This window comes from Kryptolebias marmoratus, linkage group LG24 (genome assembly GCF_001649575.2).
Source record: "Kryptolebias marmoratus isolate JLee-2015 linkage group LG24, ASM164957v2, whole genome shotgun sequence".
In the NCBI taxonomy this organism is placed as follows: domain Eukaryota; kingdom Metazoa; phylum Chordata; class Actinopteri; order Cyprinodontiformes; family Rivulidae; genus Kryptolebias; species Kryptolebias marmoratus.
This window is the reverse complement of record NC_051453.1, coordinates 9,216,242-9,230,849: the sequence shown is the minus strand read 5'-3', so window position 1 is coordinate 9,230,849 and position 14,608 is coordinate 9,216,242. Positions and strand designations below refer to the sequence as shown.

Below are 14,608 nucleotides of genomic sequence, written 5' to 3'. Positions count from 1 at the left end.
CCTCCTCCCTTCCTCCCCCCGTCCTCCCAGCTTCCCTCCATCACGTAGGCTTCGGTGCCAGCTGCACAGGTAGCTGCTTGTTAAGGAGTGAATGAGCTGCCCTGGGTTGGGTTTAGCTCCACTAAACTTGGTGATAAAACACACAAATCACACCTTCCAGATTTTAATAAACAATCCTGTGACACATCTTTAACTTTTCAACAGATACTTTAATGCACAAGTTGATGTTGACTTGCATCATGACAGAACAATAAAACAAAAGTCACTGAACAAAGTTACACAAACTCTTTGTAAACTTGTTATATGTCTTGTCTTGGGGATGCTGGAGGGGGCCAGGCCCGGCCCATTTCAATATGAATTCTGCAGATGTTGACTCAGAGAGAGGTGCGGACCTGAATACAGAGCAGCCAGCTCAGCTTGACTTTAAGTCGTTGTCGTCTCATCTTTGATTGTCGAAGAAGCGGATAGTTTTCTGTGGCGCGGGGCTTCCAATGAGTCAAACTCCTTCGACTTCACAACTCTCAATTATTTAGTCACGTTCTGCCTGTGCCTAAAGGCCATTCCATTTCCATCAAAGGATCTGCACCTTTTGACTGTCTCTTTTATAGAGGGAGCTTAATTCCCTAGTATCAGTCTGGGTTGGCTGTGATCAGTGGGAGAAGCTTTGCCTCTGCTGAAGCAGATGATCTCTGTGCTATGAATCAGTTCATTTAACAAGTTGCCTCCCACCCTGTAAAATAAGGCAGCACTTTACTTTCAAGCAGGTCATCGCCTCAGTAAATGCCATGTAGAAAATTTACACGAAAGGATGTAGAGAAATTATTTTCAAGATGATTTCACTGCTGGGCTCTTACAGTTAATTAATGGGTTATTCAGCTCTGGCTGTAACCATTCATTGGCTTTTTTTTTAATGCTGCCTGTGTGACGTTATCACTTTGCTGTGATACTAAACATCTCGCATTCCAGCTTGCATCTAATTGCTTAACATATTTGCCTCTGAAGTGACGATGAAGGCTTCCTCTGTCTCCTCTCTGTCATTTTCTCAAATCACAAGCACCCATGAATGCCATTTTCTCTCTCTCTCTCTTTTTCTTCTTTTGTTCCAGTGGTCTTGAGAGTCAGCCACTGATGCATGAATGAACCGTCTCTTTAGAAACTAACTGCAGAAAACAGTGCATGCCTGTTGAGTTTGTCCATTGTCTAGACCCCTGACTGGTAGAGGGCAATTGTACAGTGCCCCGAACCTGATTGCCGGCAAAGAATGTGAGCATTAGGAAATTCTGACAAACCCAGAAGCATGCAATTATTCGCCGCCTCTAGATTATGGAGTGGTTCCTGAGAGGTGCGTCTGCTGTCGTATGTTAATTTCCCCAACCTCCTTAAATCTTAGTGCTGCTATTCTGCTGGCCTGTTTCATGTTGGACAGTGGGTCCATATCAATTAAATGATTCGAACCTCTTGAAGATGAGGAGTGACTCCACATTGTGCTGTATATGTTCACCCTTTTCGGGCTTTGCTCATAATCCTCTGCTGCATTCACATTGTGGAAAATTGACACCATCCACAATGTCTTACTTGTGTGCATGCGCATATGCTAATTTATTTCATACCGGGGTCAGTGGAATTTCACAGGAGGAACATTGTTCATACGAGCGACACATCCTTCAATTCCACATCACTTTACAGGTTTCATGTCATTTGGATTCAGCTGAATAAACCCTCCCAGTAAATGACTCATCTGGCTGTAAATTTGAAGTGAACAGCAGAATGAAAAGACAGTTCCCTTTGCTGCCAGGAAACCCACAGCATCAGTGGCTGCCTCTTCCACATGGATAAGCAACTGTAATCAGCAGCAAGTGTCTGTAAATTTACTCCTAGTGAACTGAATTCTTCGAGATAGGCCGTGGCCATACAGCAAGAAGCACTCGTAAAGTACTTTGTTTTGATCTTGTATTACGTCCTTCATCTATCAATGTCTACATTGTTTTCTTTACCATATGGTGAGAACTTCACAAACAATATCATTTAGCATTAAAGTTTTTAGTTGTAATTCTACAGGGCAGAAAGTAGAAGCAAAGCCAAGAGCTGAGAGCAAAGCATTACACAGAATAAGACAATAATCTTAGCTTAGTTTTGTTATTTACTTTGACAGTTGGCCCTCAGCCACAAATAAAGCCTGCACCACAGGCCTTTGTCTCTGTAATGGTGCAAAATTGACCTGTCACTTGTTTGAAAGTCTGATATTCGTATAAATCTAAAATCATTGCCTCATGTCAACAGAGCAGTTGATGAAAATCTTTTCTGGCTGTACATGATTGTAGTGGAGCTGTGCTTTGTTGCTCTATCTAGGGCAAAAACAGTGCCATGCATCATTTTCCTTCTCTGTGTCATTATTATGGTTCTGAAAGGTCTTGACATTTACTATAAGCACTTGTGCCAGAGACAACGTCTGTTTTAAATGGCTTACTGTCCCTACCCCGGTACATATGCTGGCAAGGTGGAATGGAGGAATATTAAGTGACTGTTAAAGCTCCACAGGAAACAATTTAAAGGAAGAATTGTTGACTGTCTCCTTTACCACAGACCATAACCATAGCTGAGAAGTGCTCTTACTTTTAGCGCTTCAGCACTTTTTTTAATTAGGCTACAGCCAGTTCTGTTAAAGAAGTCTAACTGCAGACGCAAGAAACTAGCTCATTTCCTACAGCTTGGTTGGAGATGTAGCAAATGTTGTGCGCTATGAACACATCCTTTACCTGGCAGATATCAGCGGCTTGATGCACTCATTTAGGCGGAAACCTGGTTTACCTCCTCTGACACATCTGTGGGCACTCCCAAGTCTGTCACTGTTAATTAGACGGCGAAGTCCTCTTGGCCGTTTGCTGCAACAAATGTTTAATGCGATCAGCGCGTTGTCAGCACATTGTTGCTTCCTTGCACAGTCTCTTGGCTCATCACAGTCCCCCGATCGACAGGATCCTATATTTTAGATGTCATTTGATCTCCTCTTTATAGGGAATATCATAAATAAAACTGTGTGCATGTGGGATAGGGGCTGTTGTTCATGAGGGGCTCTCAGATGAAGCATCTCCAAACAGATATTACACATGATGGAAAACTGACCCTCTCTGCTGCCAGAAAGCTACCATTACAGAGTCTCTGCTGTTGCTAAAGGGAAGGGTGCTAAGTATTCCTTATATTTATTACTCTGTCATCCATTTCTAAAAAATATATTTTAGTGAGAGTGGAAACAAGCTGTCTAAGTGACATGTTGTGGTTCAGAGGACTTTCTTAACTTTGACTTTTGAGTCCTCCAGTTAACCTCTCTTCCACGAAAGTGCAGCGTCTCACTTGGCTTATTTTAGTCAGTCATCCAGCTTTTTGGAAAAAGCCTAAACGCTTGTAGACTGAGAAATATGGAATATAAAAAGTCATCTTTAAGCTGAATGGTTACATATCACATAAATTCTGGTATTTTATTACAAAGTGAGCCCAGTAGTGGGGAAGTAGGGGTGACAATGTCAATATTTTACACAGTTATCACAGTAAACTTCCCAACAGTTTGCATATATTTATATATTTGAAATATCAAAAACTCAGCGGAGCTTTTTGGTGCAACAACAAAAAGACTTCCTTATCTGTGTCTGTGTGTAGACTTGACATTTGAAGATTTTGAAAAAAAGTGACATAACAGGCTGTTTTACACACGCCCACTGGTGCTTTTTATACAAGAAACGACATTAAGAGTGGAGCCATTTTTACCCATTTTTTAGGTCTGTTTGACTTTGCCCTGATTTTGTCATTGTTAAACCTAAAATTTACTAAAGTAAATTCTTAAAAGGAAATGGTAATCAGTACCCGCGATTTCCCAATTTCTGCAGCTATTCACCTTTTTGATAAGTTAAAGAATGTAGAAAAATAGCTGTAGTAAAAACTAATATTACCTTTTATTGGTATTCTGAATGACCTGCCCTATTCTGCCTGTGATTGTTTCCCTCTCAAGTCACCTAGAATTACCAACTGATGAGTTTACAATATCTTACAATGTGCATTTATATTTGAATTGTGACCACAAGTACTAAGAAATGAAAGTGCAATTATGAGATTGGGAGTTTTTTAGGCTGGAAAAGGTCTGCACAGTTAATCAGATTTGAATTCCAATTCATAATTTTGCCTTACCAAAACTAAAGGAAATGGATTGACTAATGGTGAAAAGAGATGATCCCATAGCACATGTTCTCTCTGTACCAAGGGCAACGGTGCACCCTCCTGCTTCCCATAGTCATCAGATGCGCTCCAGGGCCTCTACGTGGTAGCTCTTTAGAGCGCTGTCAACACCCGGCTAGTGAGATGCATTGATTGCAGTGTCAAGGACAGCGATGATGCCCCTTTTAGCCTAAACAAATAACAAATTAATAATGCACACTTGCTTCGAACTAGGCAGGGAGTCTACTACAGGTTTCCCTGCTTGAGGTTATTGACAGTGTTGCTGTTTATCAGAAACTATAAGGCACATTTCTCCTGTGTTTTAATTTGTTAAATCTCAAACAGTTTTCAGGTTTTTAAAATTATACCCTGACTTAAAAAATGTACCTAGTTTTGGTCACCTAATTTTAGTGAATAAGGATTTATTTTGATAGAAAGACTTATATATCACAATACAGTGTATTAAAGTGGCAGAGTAATAAAACACTTCTTTTCCCAATAGTGACCCAACTGTTCTAGTAATCAATTTGAACATTGCTGTACCATCCTTGGCCTAAAGTATATTGTCATAACTTTGCCTCAATTTTGTTTTACTTGCTTTGTTTACTCTCCATATTCTAGTGCTCTGTTCACATACTGTATTTTTCTGTTACTCATATTAAAATCAATGCGCTGAATGTGAAATGTGAGGGGAATGTGGCATGTTTCTGAGGTACTGTTACTCTGCTGTAACATCCAATACATTAATAAGCTGCTGTTCTGCACTGCTACAATCCTAACTTTATAAATTTGATATATTCTGACAAGATCACTATGCAAGAATTAAAGACCTTTGGCATTTCTGCAAATTTTGGCTGGATTTGTATTTAGAATGGTCACTGAAAAGAAACATTGGCTCCTATTTCATTCCCTTCGGTGTGAGCAGCTGAGACATTCTTTCAAGGTTATGTAAAGCAACGTCAGATTTAGTAAAAATTAACTGTGCTGTCTTTCAGCATTTCCTCGTAAAATATTTTTTTAAAAGTTACCAAAAATGAGTATTTTTCATAGTCAATGTATCTTTTTCTTTTCTGTTAAATGGCCAAATGGTACCAGCCAAGGCTGAAAGTCATTACTTCTAAGATAAATCAAATTTTAAGATAGCCATTTGGCCTTGGCTAGACAGTCAAAGGTACGTGACTCTAACTGCCAGTTTCTCTTGAAAATGAATATAAGGAAAATATAATCTAGTGTTTGATAGAGAGAGAGAAACATTTTTTGTCAGCTTAAATCTCACACTCTAGCTTCCTGCCAGGGCTTTTATATGTCATGATCTATAACCAGATAGTGGAAATATATAGTGAGGATAACATGCATTCAAAACCATATTTACACACTATAAACAATTTCCAAATGGATTTTATTCGCAGCCATCATTTTCAGGCATTGTACTGTCTGAAGATTAAGCATTTCTATTTCTAATGTATTTCAATTAGCACTAAAGTGATTGAGTGCCCTGGTAAATTAAAGCCAAAATAGAAAAGCTTTTTCAAGGTAAATCCTTCGAAAGAAATAGATGCTATGCTAGGCTTTAAAGCATCTTTGTAATACCCTTATTATCACAACAATTATACGGGATAGGAAAAATAATTTGGGATGGAAAATGGAGCTTTTACCCATACCAAGTTTTTAGCATCCATATAATTGCAATAATTTCACGAGAGAAGCTCCCAGGAGGATTATCTGTGTTGTAAAAAGGCTATAAGCCTCAAAATTGGACTTGACGGAAAGTGCAGAAGCAAAAGCAGGTTACTCTCTGCTCAGTTCGTTTTAAAGAAGTGGCCTAAAAGAGATTGTTTTTGAAACTTTCGAGAACATAAAGCTTGTTGTGTTTAAACTGTGACATCGGCCCACTGTTTCTTCATCAGCTGTTTCTAAACGTATTATCAGGATTGCATCAGTGTGACGATTCTACATCAAGTGATGGGGGTTCTTATCAAATTTAAGAAGCCAGTTGACATGTGCAGTGATTTGCAGTCGGCTCATCAGAAATAGCAGCGTTTCCGTGCATGTTTTTTTGTGTATGTGAGCCATTTGTTGGTTGTAACAGATTTTGTTTCTCTCTTTGACAGCTTCTACTGAGTAAATTTGTTTTCTACCAGCTCTTTGTCAAATGCTGCACAGCCTTCTTAATCATATGCCAACTCTTTGCAGCCTTTAATCACTGAGAGAAACCATTCCTTAGAGCCCCTTCAATTAAAATCCTAAATCAATCAGTTAGCATCTCCTTGTGTTTCATGATAATTAGTTGTGCTACTTTGACAACATTGCGTAATTTCATCTGTGCTTCCTGGGTTGAGCTCTATACCAGCATGTCTTTTCATACCACTCATAGGTTATTGACAAAACTCGTGGTTATCGGACTTCGAACGTGGTGACAAAGACTGAAAGAGTGTTTAGTGTGACTATTTGCTTGTTAAGCATCTCAGAGTTAAAAAAAAAATTCTAGTCATTAAAATTTCCTGCTTGGGAATCCTTGGAGCTTCCTAGATTAAGTTATGTCCAAGTCAGAAGACAAATCTGTAATCTGATTGACAAAAGTCTCTGGAGGTAATTTGTTTTCGATGTTTGAAATCTGTAACCCTTTTAATGGCTGGTTATGAGACTGAATCATCATCATCATGGGATAAATCCTCTTAGGACTGTGAGGCTGATGGCTCCACCTTCACTGCAAGATCTCTCTGAGTGAGCATGACTGCAGGGACTGTATTAGTCTGATTTTATGGGGCAGTAAATCAGATGTGTTGACACATGGATATCTTTGCAATGTCCTTCAGTAAATTAAAACAAGCCAGTGGGATTTCAGATTAGAGAGGATGTCTTCTTGTCCTTTAACCAAATTAAGCTTCAGCTATGAATCTTGGGCTTACATTATATGCCTCCTAAATGGGAAGGCATGAATTTTATTCCAAGAAACCATAGCTTTGGAAATACTAGAGCTGCTTTTAAATTTGTCCACAATATGTCGGATGTGATGTGTGTGTTGTTTGGACTAATGGTTGTGCAGCACAACAGAGGTTTTGAATGATTTACTGTAAATATATATATTTTTTTCATTTTGCATTTGTCCATCAGAGAAATTTCCCAAAATAAAAAAAGCACTACTGACTGTAATCTTTTGCACGTTAGTCATCTCGGTCATATTTCTACAATGGCTCATCTCTCATAAGGGAAGAGCATGAGGCATGTATTGTCATATTTCATTTGCCTGTTTGTTGGCATGGCTAAGGAATTTTAATTGGCGTTGCTCTGAGCAGGTTAATGTTTTTTCTCCCTCTCTTCCTTTCTTTCTCTCATCTTACTAATGTGTGTGTGTGTGTGTGTGTGTGTGTGGATTTCAGAGTGCTGTAAATGGATGTTGGAGCTGAGTAATTGAGGAGTCTGTATTGGTAATTATTTTTAAATGCAGATAGAGAGTGTGGAGCAAATCAATATAATGGAAAGGTGCTACCTTTTGTTCAAACAAGGGCCAGGAGTAAAGGTAACAGAAGTGTTAAGGAGTCTAAAACTGATTCAGGATGATTTATGTTTGAAGTGGAAGGCAGAGGTACATTGTATTAGTGTAAATGTATCAGGAATTTGCAACAAGATCTCAGTGTACATATATTTCAGCTGTAATATCCCCATGTTAGCCCTGATGATGGATGAATGTAAAGACATGTACTACTCCTCAGGAAGTAGTTCAGGAAGTAGATATTGATCTGTAAAACAAGCCTGTTTTGGGAGCTATTTATCAGTGTACTATGCAATGCATAAATATCAGGTATTATAAAAACATCACCAAAATAGAAACTATTAGTTGTTTCTTTTATTGCTGCATAAAATAGCAGTATTACAATAAGAAGTTAATCTCATTTCCGTGAAAATGCTGGTGTTTAGGTGAGGAGATGAATGTTTGTGTCTGTATGAAGTTGTGTAATAACCAGTAGGGACAAAGATGGTACTGCTGTCATCAATGATAATGCAAATATAAATCTAATTATGTTTTGTTTTTTGTATTATAAGTTACTACCTGATTGTCAATTAAACTTATTTAGGCAACCCAACCCTATGTGGCGTGTAATTGGTTTCCTGGCAAACGTCAAGGGAATTTAATGTGACTGCAAGGAAGTAGGTTTTTACAGCATAACTTTGTATTGCATTGCATTTTCTAATAGATGAGCACTATTAGGCTACTTGTATTACCTGTCAGTGGTCTTTTTTTCTTAAACTAAGAATACTTATATATTTGTTAAGATAAATTGCATTATCTGCACTTTGCATCAACTGATAAATGAACATTGCCCATATTTGTAGATAGTTAATGTTAACCTAAATACTCTACCCAATGATGTTGTGCTGACTGCATATTATGGCATATCATGCGACAAAGCTGTAATTTCCTGCTTGGTTAAAATGGAAGTTGTGACAAATGCCTCTTTTGTATGTTCAGTGCTTAATTACAGATTTATTAGCACTGTGTTATTTCTCACAGATGTAAAAAAGCTTGCTAATTAATCACAAAAAAATAAGTGCTGTTGCGCAAATGGAATTTAAAACCCTCCCTATAGCACTTAAGTCATGCAGCAGCACCCAACACTTTCATAGGTCAAATGGTTGATGGTCGGTTATTAAAAAGACCTCTTATCATCGTTTAATTGTTCTTTTATCAATCATACCCACTCAGGACCCAGCCCTTTTCATGAATTTATTTTTTTTATGTCCAGAATATTTAACTTCATTCACAATCAGACCACAACAGATGATTTACTGCAAAGACAAAAAGTCATATTCAGGAATGTACAAAGGTTAAACAGCAAATTTACTGCCTGAACTATTAGATTGCTGCTCATTAGCGTCCTAATTTTAAAAAAGGGGTCTGTGGCAGAGCAACTTTTCAATATGATTATGATTTCCTCTCACTCCTCTGTGTTTTCTCTTTTGAGGACACTTTATTTATTTATTTTTTTAAGCTTATTTGTCTTTCTCCCTGCAATTTTCTTCCTCCTAATTACATCCAAAGGTAAGCAGCCCAGCCAAATGCAGTTGTGATCAGCTTCTAGCCTGTGATGGATGAGCTGTCTGGTGTTCTCAGTAAAACCTCCAGAGGTTGTTCTGTAGTATTTTGTAAGTGATATTCTATTCAGTTCCATTCTGTGTGATAGTCAGTTGAGAAAGGAGCAGCCTATTCTTTTTAGTCAGGAAAACCCCTCAGCGATTTCCTTTTTCTTGTTTGCTCTTTTTGTCAGTCAACAAATATTCCCCAGTTTTAATATTACGGATGATATAGCAGCGTCTACGCATACCTTCAGGCTCCGCGGGATTGATGGTGATCACACAAATCCCTCGAGATCCCATCTGCCTCCTAGGGTAATTAAAACGTGTAACATTCATCCAGTATATGATAATGGCTCATCTGATGACCGAATACTTGACACCTCACTTGTTTAGGTTCACGACACACACAAGTTTCAAGTGGGTTGCATGAACTGGTGCTGCAGAAATGTTGGCTAATTAACATTTGTAAAAGCATTTCAAAGCTTTAACCCAGTTTCTTAACAGACTAAATATCAGTATTGCTCCTTAAAGCTAATCTAATCTTTTGGATTAGAGAAAAATATAGTATTCGAAGTATCAAAGTTATGTGCAAGCTCTATAGAATGGAATAAAATTAACCTCAGAGTGGTTTACAGTAGCTGTGTCAGGTTGTTTCTTCTCCACATAATACGAAGTTATTCCTATGAAAGGGAGGATTACAGCTCCAAGCTAATTAGCATTCAACCCTCAGAGGTACAAATGTAAAGTATTGGTAGATTATGCAGCTCATGCAGCTGTCGTTGTCATGTTAAATGTGCATGCCAGCCCTTGGATTTTACATGCACTCTGATTCATCTTACTGTATTTTGGATATAAAGTCGTGTTCCACAATAGAACTTCCCGAAGGCACGCAATCAGCTCCCAGGTTCCTTCGTTCATGCTGCAATCGCTCCGTCTTGGAAGTGTGCAGGCCACGTCTTTCTGCCTCAAACCTCAATCCAGGCAGTGTCTTTGATTCTAGCACAATGCCCCTGCTTTCTTCCCTGCTCTGTGTAAGTGTCACTTTCATTTCGGAATATTCACCCTAGTTATTGCCAGTGCAGTTGCTAATGGGTACTCTTTTCAAAGCTTAGAGATGATAATGCTGTCATCTTTGTTTTCATGGCCACCTCAGGGCCATTCAACAAGTTCAGAAGAGAGAAAGAGAGAGGGAGAAAAAAAAACCCTGCACTGCAGTGTTTTTGAAGTTTGTTCTCGGTGTTGTGTTCCATATCTGCCATCACAGGCAGAGCTACACGTGGAAGCAGGTGCTGTGCTGAATGACTTTAGTGGCGTACTCCAGCTTACTTAGGGGAATATCTGGGCCAGATGTTTTATTATGTTCTGCTAATGCTGATGCCAGTGTACCGCGGTACACAAAAGAGCAGGGGCGGGATGTGGCTCTCGAAACAGTTGCACATGTGAAAATGAGTCTTATCAAAACGATTTTTGGCCCGGTTCCAGTTTCTCTCCACAGTACGTTAACACCTGAAACAACAGGAAACTGTGACCATTCAGAGATGCCAAAGTTTATGTCTTAAGGCTGCCACTGTTTTTTTTTTTTGTGTGTGTTTTTTTTTCTGATTTCTACTCCACATTTTTTTGACAGGTCATTTCTTTTTGTGGGGGAACAAAATGACTTACCTTGAGGAAGCAGCGGTTTTTGATTCGATTGTAAGGACTGTGGGAGAAAAGGCTTTTATGAATTCCTGTGATGGGGAAATATTTTCAGGTTGCGTAGGATAGATCATTGTAAGAAAAATGCTCAAAGAATCAAGTGTTTACAGCCAAGCAACACCAAGGCTTTCTCGCTCGTCCTCACACTTGATAAGAATACTGATGTCGACTAAATTTAAATTTTATTGCCTGAAATGGGGAAATGTAAAACTTATAAGGTTTTTATACGGCATGCTAAGAGTTTTGTTTTTTTAGTAAGTGGGCAATCACAGCATCACCACTGTATAACATGTTGAGTAAGTCATATGACCTTAGAGGACTCTAATCAGTACTTATATGCACTCGAAGCAGAGAAGTGGCACACTCATAAAAGATGATGCCTGTACACAGAGGACTGTGTATATCATTAAGATAAGACTTTGATGACATACTTTGGGATGATTTCAGGACAGTGTCTCACACACACAGAATATTACTATCTCACGTTTACCTAAAGATGCCACTGTTTGAGAAAAAAAAACGAGTTTAGGTATGAAGTATATTGTTTGTGTTCTCGAAAGCTGTGTCAGAGGTCTTCCGTTGAAATTTAGCAAGGTCTGCTCAAAGAAAGTTTTGTCAAGCAAAGGACTGACAGCCAGTCCGCCGCTTCCTGCTGTAAATCACAGTAATTGCCATGTCGCGACGAAACGCAACGCCACTTAAAATGGATGCCTGTAAATGCGAGAAAACACAGACGGGTAATAAACTATATGTTTTACTCAAATCCAAAAAACAAACCATCATCTACATCTGAATAAGATTTAATTTTGGTCTGGATTAGGATGGGAGTTTGCCATTTGCTGACCTGTGATGTGTGCACTTTAGGTGCTTCAGTTTTTGACTAAGTGGGGAAAGGACTTCGTTTCATGGAAGTTAATAAAACCTATCTGAAGTTTGACCTTAAAGTGTACTAAGATAACTCAAAGCTTTATGTACAGTATCAGTCCAACTTCCAATAGCATTATATTGGGAATTAAAGTTAAAAGAAACTAAAATATTAGAAGTAATGAATGTAAAATAGCAGAAAGGGGCACAAAAGGTGTAAGCAGTCACATGTGGAAGTTTGTGTGAATATGTACTGTAATGCAGAGTACTGTATAGTGGTGTTTACAGTATATTTTGACACTGGTAAAGAACTAGTGTAAGCTATAATTGTCAGTTCATTGTACCACATCAGACAGAAATGACACCATTTTAGAGAAATATTGTTTAGAACACCCAATATTTGCACTTACCAGATGCTTCAGATTGGCTTAAATATGTACTTCCTGTGTGTCAGCCCAGCTGTCAATTGGCAGACTAATTTATTCTACAAATAGATATATTTCTTATCTCAGACTTTATAATAGGAGTGATACTGTATATAGCTCCATGAATAATTCATGCAGCAATTCCTTTGTAGAGATTAAAGATGGAATAAATATAATTCACGCTGTAAGCTTGCATAAATGGCTTTAGAAACAGCTAATCAACTAGAAATCCTGTATGAGGCAAGTCAGCCACCTAAAAAAGTTTTCAGTTCATCCTCAGAAGTGCCTGCTTAAACCCAGATGAGAGTCAAGCAGAGAGTAAATTCAAGAGCCTTGCTACATATTATCCCCACCTTCTCCTCCATCTAAATTCTTGTGGTTTTCTCCTGGACGTGACAGGTTGAAACCTCTCCTGGTTTACTCCGCCACCGAAGAAGTGACAGGTCCTAATTATGCAGCCCGCGCTCAAAGAGATGCATTAACATTAACAATTACGCAGGGATAAAAGCAGAACATAAAAAGAGAGGAATAATGAGTAAGGGGAAAGAAAGGGAGACAAAATTAACCAGAAGAAAGATTTAAAATCGCACAATGAAAGAAAGCGTTTCACGGGGTTTGCTGATAAAGTCAGTGAAGAGATTAAAATTCTGAGGAGCAAAACAATAGTAATGTTTGTTTTTCCAACATTTCTGTGACGTTATAATCAGATTCTAAACACATTCTCTATATCGGTTCATGTGGGGGTTTTCATAATAGTCTTTGTGCTCCTCAGTTGCACAGGTTGCCACCTGCCTCGATGCACGGCAACTATTTCTCATCCTGTAAACTGAACTTTTGTCCTTCAGCCAAAACCCCTAGAACATACAGCAGACTGTTAGATGGTTTCCCAACCATATGGTTTACAAGCAGATAACTGCCCTGGTTTGCATTACAGAACATGGTGGATGAATTTGATAATGCTGTTTCGTTTAACTAACAGTTCTAAAGGACTCTGGCATTGTGTTTATGCTGCCAGCTGTAGCCCTCTGAGCCCTAAATGGATTAATGATCCAGAGGTTGTCAGTTCAAACACAGGCACAGAGGATACTGCCGATGTGTCCTTGGAAGAGCCACTTAATCTAAATTGTGTCAGTTAATATCCATCTCCGTAAAGCCTTTATACACATATCACAGGTTATGTAAGTCGCCCTTTATGAAGTCAGGAGAAAAGAACAATGCAATGCAATCTAGCACTTTGGCTCACAACACACAGTCCTGGCAGTAACAAGAGGCTGCTGTCTGGATAGCATTGCTCTGTCATTGTTTGGAGTCATCATGCATTCTATAGGCGCAAACAGGGATTTTTTTTTTTCTTTTTTTAAACTGTAGATATAGATTTTTCACCTGTTCCTAAAGGAAACTCACAGGTCCTCATCTTTTGTCAACATCACGGCCCAATACCTGGTAAATGTGCACGACACAGTAAACAGGACCACAGTGGGCTTCCTGTGTGCAGTGGTTAATCAAAGCAGTGCAGCTCAGACACTTTGCTGAGTGGGTGGTTGGCTCAGACCTGGAGCCCACATACACAAGGAGGAGAGTTTGCAGGGTTGCCCAATTAGTGCTGAAAAGTGTAGCACTGTGAGAGTGTGTCAGCAGGGAAGTGTGCACCGGAGGAGGCGTGTCATCAATCATCTCTTCAGCTCCGGGCTTATTCCAACCCTTTTCCCCTGTCTGGCAGCAGGAGAAGGAAAGGGAAGAAGGAATGACACTGGCCAGCCGATTCCAGCAATGACAACAGGCTGCACTGGAACGGACCGCATTAAAGCTTAGTTCTGGGCATCAGAAAAGAACAGCCACTGCCTTTGTTAGGAGATTTGTTATGTCCAATTTATTTAGAACTTCAAGGTTGTCTGAGTGTTGTCAATTTAAAATAGAATGAGACAGTTCAAAGGATCATTTTTTTGAGGAAAGAAATTTAAAGTTTTAACCAAAATGTAATGACTTTACTTCTGCCCTTTTCCCACCTCTCCACTTAAATTTAACTTAATCGAAATTTTGTTGTCAGTTACCCAAACTGACAAGTAAAAGGCACTGAAAAGATGTCTGTCTCAGCCTAAAGAAGAGGAACAAATCAGCTGTACACACCGTTGCACCTGGAGGCATTGGAGTTGAATCTTCATTCCAGTATAATTAATGACTCAGTGTTACAGCTAGCTTCTGCTAGAACCATAAAATTATATGTAAATAACAGTAACTATAGTGATGTAAAGATTTGTAAAATAAAAGCTGCAGAAAATGTTTGAGATTGACATTGTTTTAATGCAGCAGCAGTCTTCTTTGGTCTTGAAGTCATCCTGATT

The 14,608-nt window shown here is 38.9% G+C and overlaps 1 protein-coding gene across 2 annotated transcripts in view; it reads left to right on the top strand.

Moving 5' to 3' along the window:
* Positions 1–14,608, top strand: part of negr1 (neuronal growth regulator 1) — a 134,525-nt gene that overhangs the window by 1,237 nt on the left and 118,680 nt on the right. The window lies entirely within an intron of this gene.